The sequence below is a fragment of the Myotis davidii genome, unplaced genomic scaffold (assembly GCF_000327345.1).
Source record: "Myotis davidii unplaced genomic scaffold, ASM32734v1 scaffold281, whole genome shotgun sequence".
Classification (NCBI taxonomy): domain Eukaryota; kingdom Metazoa; phylum Chordata; class Mammalia; order Chiroptera; family Vespertilionidae; genus Myotis; species Myotis davidii.
The window spans coordinates 4,920,659-4,932,684 of NW_006293784.1; the positions used below are offsets into that span (position 1 = coordinate 4,920,659).

General features: G+C 42.4%; 1 pseudogene; it reads right to left on the reverse strand.

The window, feature by feature from the left end:
- Nucleotides 1-5,219: 5,219 nt before the first annotated feature.
- LOC102760173 lies at nucleotides 5,220-8,051 on the reverse strand (annotated as a pseudogene).
- Nucleotides 8,052-12,026: the final 3,975 nt, after the last annotated feature.

Here is a 12,026-nt window from a genome sequence, read left to right on the forward strand (position 1 = left end):
CGGCAGGTAGTACCAAGAAACCAGGGACAGAAAGAGCAGAAGCCCCTGTTTTAAAGCTCAGGTGAGTCAGTGTGCCCCCACATGTACGCCACAAAAGCAAAGGCTATTTTGTTATTTTCTGCTGGAAACAGCAACACCAGATCCTCTGGGAGCTGTGAGAACCTTAAGAGCAAGAATTCCAACCTGGGCTCCAGGAATGGGTGTCAGTGGTTGTTCCAAAAGCCCCTGGCAGAGTTTTCAAAACTGTGTGAACTTAGCTGCTTTATTCTGGTGGCATACGTTCGGAGAATTCGGAGGCTCTAAAACCACACTGTTCAATCCATTAGTCACCCGCCACCTGAAGCTGCTGAAATATACTAGCAGCTAGTCCAAACTGAGATGTGCTGGGTCAAATGCACCTGGTTTTGAAGACTTAGTATAGAAAAAAAAAGTTTAGGCTATTTCATCACAGTTTTATATTCATTACATATTGAAATGGGAATATGTTGGATATGTAGGGTTAAATAAAAACATTATCCACTCGTTTCACCTGTTTCTTTTTACCTTTTTAAATTAGCTACTAAAAATTTAAAATGTTCAAATTTGCTTCTGTAGCTCACATTATAGATTGCCCAACAATCTAGTTTTTGTGTTTGTTTTTTATTGTCTGAAGTTTTACATATGTCTCCTTTTTCCCTATTGACCCTCCTTCTCCCCCCTCCCCCCACCAGCCATTCCCAACCCCGGCAAGCCCCAACCGCCCCAGTGTCTGTGTCCATTGGTTATGTTAATATGCATGCATACAAGTCCTTTGGTTGCTCTCTAAACCCCTCTCCCTCCCCCTCCCCAGCAATCTAGTTTTAATAAGCCCTATTTGAAATGAACCAAGCACATGCTCACATGATGTGATTCCCACGCATGCTAAAGTTTAAGAACCACTAGACTAATGACCGCTGGACTATAAAAACGAAAATGTACTCATTGATATCAGAAATTGAACTGTCATATGTGAATGTGACCTCCGTCCGCGCAGTTCAGGGTTCCGGCTCTGGAAGAGGCACCGCATGCAAATGTAAGAGACGAGACAAGAAATAATAATTGGAAATTGGGGAGCCAGGAGGAAGCGCATCCCAGTTGGGCTCAGGCCTTGCCATCCTTTTATTCAGTTTGGGACCCACCTATAGCCCTTAGGCAGGCAATTTCCAGTAACAGACAGACTGTCTGATCAGTAAGGATTTACATGACTATCTGGTGGGGAAGTTGCTTCAGCGACATTGTCTGGACTAAACAGTGGGTGCATAGCACTGACCTATGCCAGGGCTCAAGGGTCACCAGCATTCCGGGCTCCTTGTCCACACCTCTCTGCTAGAGAAGGCAATAGGCAGCTTCCCACAGTCGTATGGAACAAAACTCTCACATTATGAAGACTAGTGCAATCTTTCCCTCAGAGGCAACTCTGGGAAGCTGATTGCTAATGAAAAGGTTGCTTAGTGAGCCTGAAATCAAAGCAAAGAGAGTCAGATGTATGATTCAAACTCTTCCCTCCTGTTTTTTATTTCCATTTCAACCCCTCCTCCCTTGTGAAGATGAGCTCGTCCTTGCTGAACGATAGCAGGTGGTAATGAGAGGATCCTAAAGAACCGACTGATACAATTGCTGCCATCTCAAGCCACTCACACAGTCCACTTGTGGAATGTATTCTACCAAATCCCAAGTTGAAATACTCTGAAGTTAATGAGAGTCACAAATAGACATCATAGATTTGCCAACACTTGATTTAGACACACTGTTTATGACCGAGTTAGTCACTATGGTCCCCAGGAGTGTCCGGCAGATAGGCCTCTTTACGAGCTTATTTGCTACACAAATTCCTTCTTCGCTCCTTTTCCACTGAGGGAAAAGCTAACAAGTCCACGGTTAATCCTTCCTTGATTACTTCCCTTACATATGGATTTTCTTCTTGTAATAGAATTAGGAGTTCCTTTCAGTGATACACTGAAATTCAGTCTTTGCAAAGATCTCTGTACAACCAGTGCCCTTGGCTTAACGCACTCTTAAAATCCCAAGGACACAGAAACAAGGCACTCTCCATCTTTTGCATCCTATTGGTTATGTGATTTATCTGGACACATTCACCAAAATTTCCATCTTGTTATACTTTTTATTTGCATTAACTCATCCTAATGTTAAAATATTTCCAGCTTTCATTTTCTTTCATATAGCTTTCTATAAAGCCCTGCTATCTTTGTTCTTTTGTGGATGAGAAAGGAGAGCAAGATTCTGTTGTTACAGATAAGTTGTGTACACAGCAAAGCACCTTGTAAGGAAAACATCCTTTCCTTAAAACAGCACACCACTTAGAAATCAAAATACAGAAAATTTGAAAATTAAGCTAGAACCCAGAACATCACTTTAAAATACCATTTTCACAGTCGTGATTGTTAAAACCTTGCAGTTTGTGAAATTATTTTTTTCTTCAATGGGAATGCCTTGACTCATGAAACATTCCAATGTAATTTCACCATCCACTATCTTTTAACCCAGGTGCACAGTTAACTGAGTGGTCAATTGATCAAATAACAGCTGACTGGCCAGAAAGTTCCTCTGAGGTTTGCAGATGGAAAATGAACTGTTGAATCTTTCCACTGCAGGTTAAATGCCACACAAATTATTCATGATACTGCTGGGCGGCTTAGTGAGTCCATAAATCAGAGGAATGCCTCAGTGTTAGTTGCTCATATCCATGAAATCTGACTTGCTATGGCTGATGGTGGGGCTAGAGAGAAACAAGAGGATCTGATGTCAGGAGCAGTGTGATTAAATCAGTCTTCCAGACCTATGGCTGTTTTTACTCTGACACATGCCATTTCTTTTTCTACTGTAACCTGCCACTATGCTCTTGATGGTAAAAGGAGGGGCGGTTAAAACCTAAAATAAAGTGGTCTTACTCTCGGTCAGTGAAGCACGCACACACAGCCCTAGAGAGTGTTCAGCCAGTCTTTGCTTCTGGTCAGTGAAAAAATTCCTAGCCACGGCAAGGCCAGGTCAATGTCACATCTCTAGGCTGTTCAGTGTGTCTCCAAGGGCTCTCTCCTTGGTACTGGGTCTTGGTCCAGTCTCTTGAGCAGAACCTCCCAGTTAACCTGCCATCAGAAGATTCCTCTTATTCCCTCTGAAGTATGGTAGCAACCATCTCAGGTAGAAACTGTAGTTTAACTCTAACTCTGTTGTTTGGCTTAACAATACAAAAGTTATTTTGATTTTCTGGATTGTATAAATCATCCCATTCGATTGAATGACTATCCCATTGATTGTGATCTTACTGGTTTTAGAAAGCACATTCTTCTGTACCTGGGAACCAGGACTGCACAATTACTCTAAATTGCCTCAGTGGCTCCAGGTAATGTGTTTCTGTTGATTCGGTGATGTGGAGACACAAAACTATAATTTAACTAACTTATAATCAATACCTTTGTGATTTTTGCCTATATAAACCTGGTTTTTCGACCATCTTGTTACTATGAGATTTGAGAATGACCCCTCATAGTCCCGGACTGCAATAAATGTGACTCTTTAATTCGACTTCTTGAGGCGTCCTTCTGTGATTCGCGGGGTACATTACAACACTTCATCCTCACACCCTCTGTCTCTCCCACCACCCACAGGTTCTCAGTCCTTTTCACCCCCACCTCCCACCCTTTTCCCTCACCAAGGTCCTACCTTTCCTGTGTCTTACCTCCATTGTGAGTTCTAAGTCATTTTGTGTCTTTGTCTATGTCCATGAATGGGTAGGATAGTGAGGGGTCAATTGACATCAGCATTGCAGTAAAGGAGAGGAAGGAAGTCCTCAGATAAAGGATCTGAAAGACAACTAGCACAATGATTAAACCCCAGCCACCTTATCTTCTGCAATGTATCTTGCTAAAAATATCTGTCTCCTTCCTAGCTTTGCATTATATCCTGAGGGTTCACCTATCTCCATGGCCTTTGTAAGTGACAGTCTCCATCTGGGGAGAAGCAGAAGGGATAAAAAGCGTTCCTTCTCCTTCCCTCATCTTTCTTCCCCCTTCCTCCCCCTTCCCCCTCCTCTATTTCTCTCCCCACTCCCTCTGAAACCTCAGTCCCATTTTTTAAGGCTTTCCAACTTTATATTCCTTCTACCTTAATCACACACTCTCACTATCCATTCCCACAAATATTCTCCAGATTTCTGTCTATATAATTGGGGAAAAAATGCAGTTCTTTATGTGTGTATCACACCTCCTCACACTTGTTAAATATGTACTAAAACATTGGAGCATGCAAGTGAAGGGCCCTGAACTTCAGAATCATTAGCATCATAGAAAATCCACCTGTGTATTTCAGGAGGGGGACATGGAACTTGGAATCAATGTAAGGAAACTTACCATCTCCTTGTATCTGGGGGAAAGCACAAGTAAGGACAACCACTATAACAATGTGAAAAGTATGCATAACTTTCAAGCCAGGAGACAGAGAATGAAGAAAACTCAATTATTCAACCTTTTTATATAGAAAAGAAGAATGAATCAGGACAGGTCATTCATTGATTCATGCATTTGCTCACTCAGTGGAGTTTTACTGAATGTCAGTTAGATGCCAGACACATGTCCCTGCTCACATTCATAACAAAACATTTAGGAAGTACCTGTTTCTCTAATCCAGGAAAACTTAGAAAATAATTATCTCCTTGTTTATAAATCTATCAGTCTATTTTATAATCTATTAAGTGAACACTACTTTTAATAGTTGACCTATTTTATAAGCACAAAGGCTATTCTGGCTCTCTCCTTCCCAAAATGCTCATTTGTTCCAACGTTTGGCTCTGTGAAATAAAAATGAGCCACTGGGACTCCCACTCCATCGCTACCATGTGACAATATATTTCTTCAACTCAAGTGTACCTTCCCAAGCACACCTCTCAAGAGTCACTGATGGCCCTGACTGGTTTGGCTCGGTGAATAGAACCTTGGCCTACGGACTCAACGGTCCCAGGTTCGGTTCCGGTCAAAGGCATGTGCCTGGATTGTGGGCACGTCCCCGGTGGGGAGTGTGCAGGAGGCAGCTGATCGATGTTTCTAACTCTCTATCCCTCTCCCTTCCTCTCTGTGAAAAATCAATAAAATATATTTTAAAAAAAAAGAATCACTGATGGCTTCTGCTTCTTTTAGTAAGAGGGTTTAAACTCCAAAACTCAAACAATACAAATTTGTACGTGGTGAGTATAAAGAGAACCAAGGTAGGATTCGGATGTCTTTACAACCAAGGGAGTACACAGGGCATCAACAAATTGGAGGACAAATATATATATATTCACATTTTCTACACTTAAAAAAAATTACAGATCTCACAAATGTCTTTGAAAACAAAAAAATTTTTCAAAGTCCTTTGAAGGATGGGAAAGATGATATCTGAAATGGAACTCTCAACGGACAGAGAGTTTTACTTCACAAGACCAATTTTCTTGGCTTCTGTTTCATATATCAATAATCTCCACATTTGGACTATAAAAACTTCTGCTTCTTCATCAAGTACCATGGCAACATCATCTAAAATGCTCTGAGGTGAACTATGAGCCATAACCTTAGAACAAACAAAATCAACTAATGTAGCTTCTTCTTCACCTATGTATTATATAATTTTCTTATTAATCCAAGGTCTAATTCGTCTTTCCATCAATATAGAGTCCACAATAGACCAATCCAGGGGATAGGCAAAAAGCTCAAGTTTGGCTGTAGGAATTTTCTCAATGAGGCTCTTAATGTGTTTGCACTTTTCTTCAGTGTTTACGGTGCCTTTGGCAGCATTTTTATCATCTTCACCATAATCCAAGGGAACCAGTTTCCTTTTTCGGGGTACATCATCACTGTCTTCATCCTCAGATTTGTTAAAGACACTATCTACAGGGAGTTTCTTTCTCTTCACAGAGTTAGGTTGACCAGGACTATTGGAAGCACCCAGGTTAAGTCTCAGTCCTATTTTTGGCCTATGCTCCTCAGGTTGTTGTTGATCTGGAGAATGTTCTTGAGGAACAATACCACAGGGAGACTCATCCCCAGGAGTGTTGGATTGCCACTGGCAGAGGAAACAGATGGGGCAGAACTGATGGGCCTCAGAGTTGGTTTAAGACAGGGTTTCTGCTCTGGCTCTTCTTCCTCTTCCACAGGTTCCTCTAGTTTTTCTTCTTTTTCTTGCGTTTCTTCTTCCTCTTCTTCTGATTCTGGTTCTTGCTTTATCTGTGGTTGTCTGCGCCTCTCAGCCTCTTGTTCATCCTCTGAAGCTCTGCATCTGGATCGGATGCCCTTCTGCCAGAAGTCGCTGCCTGGTTTCCTCTAGCTCTTCCTTCTCTCTTTTCCTATCCCGTTCATCTGCTTCCACTTCCTTTTCCCTGCCACGCAATCTTTTCTGAAGAGCACTTCCTCTGTAATATTTGGGGTCATCTCTATCATCATCATAATCTTCTAAGAATTCTTTTAGTAGTTTAGCTTCTTTTGCCATTTCTCTTCTCCTTTCCTCTTCTCTTTCAGCCTCTTTCTCATACTCCCGGCGTTTCTTCCGTTCTCTGATTTCCCAGTTCTTAACACGTTTTTCATAAGCAACTTCTTTCTCCCAGAGTTGTTTTCTTCGTTCATCCTCTTCTCTGTCCCTCTTCTGGTATTTTTCTCTTTCTCCCTCCCGTTCCCTTTCACGCTCTCTTTCTCATTCACATTCCCTTTCTCATTCTCTCTCTCTCTCTCTTTCCTGCTCCCTTTCACCATCTCTGCTCTTTTCTCTTGATCGACTCCGATCCTTATTCCGATCTGAACTCCTTTCCTGATCGCGGTCAGGATCTCTCTCTCTGGATCACGATCCCGATCTCTCTCCTTTGTCCGGTCACGATCCCTATCCCTTTCTCGTTCCCGCTCCCGTTCTTTCTCTTTCTCTCGTTCACGTTTTCTTTCCCTTTCGCGTTCTCGCCTTTCTCATTCCCCTTCACGCTCCCTCTCTCTTTCTCTCCGTTCTTTCTCAATTTCCTGTCTTTCTTTTTCTTTTTTGCCTTTCTCTTCTTCCTGTTTCTTGTGTGTATCTCTGAATTTGCTGATCTCTCGGGATATCAGGTCTCTTTTGTCTTCTTCCATTTCTACAGCATTTATATCTTCCTTAGTGATGAGTGGATACAGGTTCAGAGGTGCCACTGGAAATCTGCGGAAAATGTCCTCCTTCTTCTTCCTGGGGTGAGAGTGAGGGGGCATTGAGCTCACTGGAGTATTCACATATTAAAATTTCAATGGCCCCTTTGGTCATCTGATCTCTTCTCTTCGGTTCTTCATTTAAGGCTTCTTCGTCATCATTAGTGACAGTTTCTGGCCTAATAGTCCCATTAGAAGCTTTCTTCTTTGCTTTCCATTCATCCAGTTGTGCCTTTGTCTTTGCATCAACTTTAACAAGCAGTTTCTTCTCTCCAATCTGCAGGTCATGCAATAACCTGAGTGCACGGAGGGTAGATTCAGGCTCCTTATACTCACAGAATCCAAAGGCTTGAAGTTTTCCAGATGCACCTTGTACTCTCTTCCAGCTTAAAACCAAGCCACATTTAGCAAGGAGCTGTCTTATGACCATGTCTGAGGCTTTCTCTGAAATGTTGCCAAGAAAAACAGTAGTAGTAGGACCATAATTTTCATCATTTTCCTTTGCCTTTAAGCTTTGATGATCCTTTCTTGCTCCCAAATGCTTTCCAACCATGGACACAGTTGGTACTAGGACAGTTGGAGCAGGAGCCATAATGCTTATTGGTACAGGAATCATTGGGGTTCCTGGAGGTATAGGTGGAGGAAAGCCAGGAAACTGTGGTGGTGGAATCCCTGGTGGGAGTGCTGGGATTCCCATGGGAGGGTCATTCAAATAAGGGGGGAAGGGCATTCTTACTGCAGATGTCCACCGCCCAGACAAGGGTACTGTCTCCGTGGCTCTCTGGGCTCCTGGTTACAGGAGACTCCACCGGTTCGAGGTTTCTGTGCGCCGCTCACAGGGAGACTGGTTCTGAGGTGACCACTCGTAAAGGCCACAGCGCAAACACTGCCATGCTGCACGGGGAGCTTCTAGAAGTCTTCCTTTTTGGTGCCAGATGTTGGGGCCCAGCCCCAGCAGGTCCAGGGGTTCCCAAAGGTGTGGAGGGAGTCGGTGAAGAAGGAATGACACAGAGACAACGTACAGTTGATCAGCAGCCTAGCCAGGTTCTCCAGCCAAGTTCTCTAGCCAGGTTCTCTATTCTCCTATTACATCTGTATTTATACCAGTTGATTTTAATCCTATCCATTCTATTCCAAAGGTTAGGGCATTTCTTATCTCCGTTCCAAGGTCACTACTCTACTGTTCTGTTAAGCTACAAGGAAGTAAACTGAAGGAGATTATCCTAAGTAAAGATTATGTAGCTTAAGCATGATTGTTCATAGTTAAGGTGATTAACTACCTGCCTGGCACTTAGTTAAGAGGTTTTACTGATTTATTCCCTTCCTTAGTCCTGTTAATCCCTAACTCCAGGGAAAAATTCCCATCTGGGGAAACAACCTTTCTTGGAGAGGTGACCCTGGTTAGAACACATAGCGCTAAGAAGGGGAGCAAACATATTAAGAACAATATGACATATACGCCAGGTCCCTTGAAACATATGCTGTGCAGATGTTTCTTCCCTGCAGCGACTGTGACAGCAGCAAGGATGACCGGCTTCCAGCATCCATCAACAGATGGAAAGGTCAGTCTCCCCTCCCCTTGAATACAGGTGGCTCTGACTTGCTTTGACCAATGGAATATGGGAGAAGGGGTGCTGTATAAATTACAGGCTCGGGCCTTAAGACAGTAGTTCTCAACCTTGGCTGCACATTAGAATCACCTGGGAATCTTTTTAAAATCCTGATTTCTGGGCCTCATCCTCCGGAAATTCTGTTTCTTTGTTACTAATGTTGTGGCCCACCCCATAACAAAGAAACAGAATTTCCAGAGGATGAGGCCCAGAAATCAGGATTTTAAAAAGATTCCCAGGTGATTCTAATGTGCAGCCAAGGTTGAGAACCACTGCCTTAAGAGGACTTGAAATTTGCACTTTTACCCTCTTTAAAGCCTTGATATGCAAAAAAAGAGAAAAAAATGGTCAGGGCTATTCTGCTGGAGAAACAGGTTGAGCAGAGCTAAGATCTTCAGCCAATAGCCAGCATCTAAACCCCAATATGCGAGGGAGATCATCTTGGACATTTTAGCCCCACCTAAGCCAACCAAATACAGCCACTTGACTGACCCCAGAGAGAGCAGAAGAATTGCCCAACTGAACCCACCAACCACAGAGTTATGAGAAATACTAAATCCTTATTGTTTCAAGCCACTACTTGTAGGTTATATAGCACAATGTACCTGAAACAGAGACACAACATTATGGCCATCTAGACACCACAAGGACTCGTAGGCCAAATCTTTGACTTTATAAAAGTCAACTCCTGAAGAGACATTCAGAACTAGAGCTTGTTTTTCAGAAAAACTGTCCTCAGTGGCACCTGCACAGTTTTCCCCAATAGGCCTGGGTTCATGTGAGAATGTGAGAGCTGTGAAACAGCACAAATATCAAGGCTGAGGCCCTCGTTTAACAGAATCTAAGGCCAGAGAGATCAAGAAGCTGGCTCAGGGTCACACAGCCTTCTAGTAATCAAGCTGGGACTTGGATTCTAGGTCCATGAGTTTTAATCTACCGCTCTTTGCAATAAACTACACAGCTTCCTGCCATCCCACAAAAAGATTTCCATCACATCAGAATTATAAACAAAACAATAGGGCCAGGCAAAATAAGAGACTCAGAAAAGAATGGTTGGCAAATACTGTGCAGCCCATTAGGCAAAATGTAGTGTGCTGTAGTATAGCAAGCACAGGCTTTGGGGGTCAGAATATCTGGGTCTATGTCCCTAAGCTACCACGTATCTCCTGTGTAACCTCTTTAAGCCTATTTCTCAACAGTGAAGCACTCCCAGGGCTGTAAGCATGAACATGCTTTACAACTGCTGAAAGCACTCTACAGATTCCATAGGAACTATTAATAGGAAAGCAGCCTGTACTTATGGCTTGACACCATTCCCTTAGACTCCCAGGAGAACTTCCTGAGAGTTGGCTTTGGATTTGAAACTTGCCTCCACTGTGCAAATCAGGCTCAAGGTTACTGGAAAGAAAGCTGAAGCCTGGCTGCCTCTCCTAGGAACCTTGTCCTAGACTCCAAGAGCAGGTGATGTGACTGCTGGGGACAAACTGAGCTGGGAGAGATGGACAATCAAAGACGCCCACTCCACACTCCACCCCACTTCATGCTGGTGTGCTCATGCGGAAGTGTGGCCCCGACTTACCCCAAGTCACAGGGTTAGGTAAGATCCAGGCTGCCGGGCAGTTTTAAAGGCTTCAGACCACATGCTGCCTCTAGAGCAAGTGTGGGCAAACTTTTTGACTCGAGGGCCACAGTGGGTTCTTAAACTGGACCAGAGGGCCGGAACAAAAGCATGGATGGAGTGTCTGTGTGAACTAATATAAATTCAAAGTAAACATCATTACATAAAAAGGTACGGTCTTTTTTTTTTTTTAGTTTTATTCATTTCAAACGGGTCAGATCCGGCCCATGGGCCGTAGTTTGCCCACAGCTGCTCTAGAGCATACAAGCAGACCTTATACTAAGTTATAATAGTATTTGCTATTAATATTTGCATATTTTGTTATTTTTATAAATATCTGTCAAAAAAACAAAACCTTTTTTCTTACTAATTTATATGTGGAGATGAAATGACAGATGGTGTAGAACAGTGATGGTGGACCTTTTGAGCTTGGCGTGTCAGCATTTTGAAAAACCCTAACTTAACTCTGGTGCTGTGTCACATATAGAAATTTTTTGATATTTGCAACCACAGTAAAACAAGGATGTATATTTTTGATATTTATTTTATATATTTAAATGCCATTTGACAAAGAAAAATCAACCAAAAAAATGGGTTCGCGTGTCGCCTCTGACACGCGTGTCATAGGTTCGCCACCACTGCCCTATAGAATACCTATCATTCTCTTGGGCCCCTGGATATAAGGAAGTGTGGTTGCTCAGACATGTGTTCAGAAACATGACCAAGCTTGCCCTTATCTCAGGCACTGGGAAACATCAATATCCCTAGGACACAGGGTCTGAGCTGCCCCTTGATAATCACCCTTTTTTTCCCCCAAGGCAGAAGAATATCCCAATCCTGTTGGGAGTGAGGGATGAGACCTTACAATTTTCCCAAGGGGAAATATGTGACCTCCACTTGCATATCATTTACCCTGCCCCACCTCCGTCTACTTTGGGCAGCCATTCTTTTTTTTTTTGTTTGTTTGTTTTTTTAAAATTTAAATCTTTATTGTTCAGATGAACTTCCCTGGAATTTTTGGGAACCAACAGCAGCACTATTTAGACGTCATCAAACGGATGTTAGTTCAATGTATGCAAGATCAGGAACATCCAGCGGTAAATCATTTCAATTTCCTTTACATTAACACCTAATTTAAGATAACATCTAACTTGTGAAAGAATTTATGTATATGGAGATTGTCTTTAATACTTTAAAATATAAATACTAGGCTGGCGCCATTTGGGAGCTCAGCCCATCTGGATTTCCAGATGACCTAATTTATAATTCTTTACCTCCCCACCCCCAAATCTGTATATATAAAATACTAAATGACTGACTGACTGTATGTATGTATGTATGTATGCATGTATGACCAACCGGCCAGTACATATGATACCCACTGGCAATTTAAAAATAAATGTTGACTTGAACATGCATGATACATATAAAGCTCTTGCTGGCGCCAATCGCACGCGTGTGTTTCGATCTGTCATTGTCAATCATGAATTTGGTTGGCACTTCTATTATAGAGAAAAGGCAAATAGTGATATTAAAATATTTCTTCTAATTAATTTCCTTTCAATGTGCACGAATTCATGCACCAGGCCACTTGTAATTTATAAGAAGTGAGAAATACCTCTATATTACATT